The sequence below is a fragment of the Adiantum capillus-veneris genome, chromosome 4 (genome assembly GCF_014529385.1).
Source record: "Adiantum capillus-veneris isolate H3 chromosome 4, ASM1452938v2, whole genome shotgun sequence".
Taxonomy (NCBI): Eukaryota; Viridiplantae; Streptophyta; class Polypodiopsida; order Polypodiales; family Pteridaceae; genus Adiantum; species Adiantum capillus-veneris.
In genome coordinates, this window is record NC_140934.1 from 81229047 (window position 1) to 81230976 (window position 1930).

The window sequence follows — 1930 nt, forward strand, 5'->3', positions numbered from 1 at the left end:
GCCAATAGTTGGGTCTTACCCTTGGCATGACAATGGCTCGTAGCCTGTGTGGCTCATAGCCCTTGTGCAAATGAGTGTTCAATGGACGAACCGATGAAGACTAATTTGAGTAGCATCTTAACCATGTTGGGTTGTGGAACTTTCCTTGAACGACTATGACGTGTATAGGTGATTGCCATGCTCGTGTGCATCTTATGCCTAACGTGCAGCGTATCCTATAAGCATGCAACAAGTTTCTGCTATGACTCTCTCTTTGAGAGAGGTAATAGAAAAACACAACCACATCTTGATCTACCTGCCTTGCAGGGTCATGATTGTATGAAAATGACTTAGCATTGGCACTTTGCCTGTGAAATAAGTCCTAGATTTAGGTTCCTTTTAGTGTTGTTGGGTGTTGATAGCAACCAACCATCAGGTTCAACAATCCATCACTTAGTTTGTCCTTGACAGAGTTGCGAGTATGATAGCGGAAGCATAATGCATAAAGTGGTGGAATCCATGCCACCTGCTTAGCATGCCTTGCATGCAAAAACGTAATCCCTTGGCTACTATAACGGTCTCAAGCGTGAGAACCAAAACCATAAGTGCCTTGCATAATCTAAACTGGTAGGAATTATGTGAGATAATATTCCCTATTTTGCCAGTTTTTGCAAACTTGTGTGCCACGGCCCTTGATGACAAGTCATTGGGCAATTCCTTGGCACAAGGGAGAAGCCATGCTTCATGTAAAATTGCCAAAGCACTTTGCTTTGCACAATGACAGTAATTGCCAAGTAAAGTGTAAACATGAAAAATAATAAGAACATAAAATTGGCTAACCTGGTCGTTGCGGTCACTAGTTGACTCAAAAGTCCGTGGAACAAAACTCGCTTAAAATGACTCGTAGCCATATCTGCTGCACGGATGGGAGCTGTTGGATGTAAATATACATCCCTTGTATCATATACGCTCGTGTATCACGTAATGAAATAAGCTGGAAGCATTTTGCCAAATCCTTCCCAAGTTTGTATGCTCATAGCATAAGCCGAACGTGGGAATTTTCCATGCAATATACCTGGCTTGAAGCCTTGCTTTGCATAAAGAATGTTGTGATACTAGACGACGAAGTCGGCTGTTGAGACACAGATATCATGACAAAAAGCATCGACCTTGTCGAGTGATTTCAACTGAAAGTAACCAGTCTTGTGTGGCAAACATCCTCTGTCCGCTTCGAGAAACAGTGACACGAAGTCGGCCATGCCGAGCAACATGCCCCCCCGCATCAAGTCGAGCAATAGGATGTGCCAATCTCCTTGAGATTCTAAAGCATCGCGAATTTGCTATGCTTTTGCATCAAAGTCAACCGCTGAGAAGCCATGCTTCGGAGCCAAGTGGTTGGGATTCAAGCCGTGCTTCATTCGAGTTTCCTAAGCAATACACAGCCTTGCTGTTAGAAACATCAGAACCATGTCATACTCAAGCCATGCTTGATTCAAGCTGGCCAGGAAAGCATGGGAAAGGTATATGCAAATCCGGATTGACTGAAAACATCCGACCTAGACATAGCACGATAATTTTTCAAGACATGCCATGCATGCCTGATCGTACTAATGATGGAGAAAAATCGTGCTTCGGATAAGCCTTGCTTCTGGATGCATATACACGTCTAGTACATGCGCGGTTACACGGCATCACTCATAGCCCTTGCATATTATACTATTCAATAGGTACTTGAATAGTTTGATAAATACAAGTAAAAGTGAATGCTTACCTCATAATTTACCTGTATAAACTTGTCGTGTTGATCACATGGCCGGGATGCTCGAGCTTTCATGAACCTCGAATCGAGCATCAACATCGTCTTTGCCGAGTAGCCTTACTGAATAACTTGCCCAATGTCAGCAATCACAAGTTCCAATGCAGACAAGCCCTCTTCAAGCGATGGAACCAT

The 1930-nt window shown here is 43.4% G+C and overlaps 1 pseudogene; it reads right to left on the reverse strand.

Moving 5' to 3' along the window:
- Positions 1 to 1319: 1319 nt before the first annotated feature.
- Positions 1320 to 1930, reverse strand: LOC147459485 (uncharacterized; annotated as a pseudogene).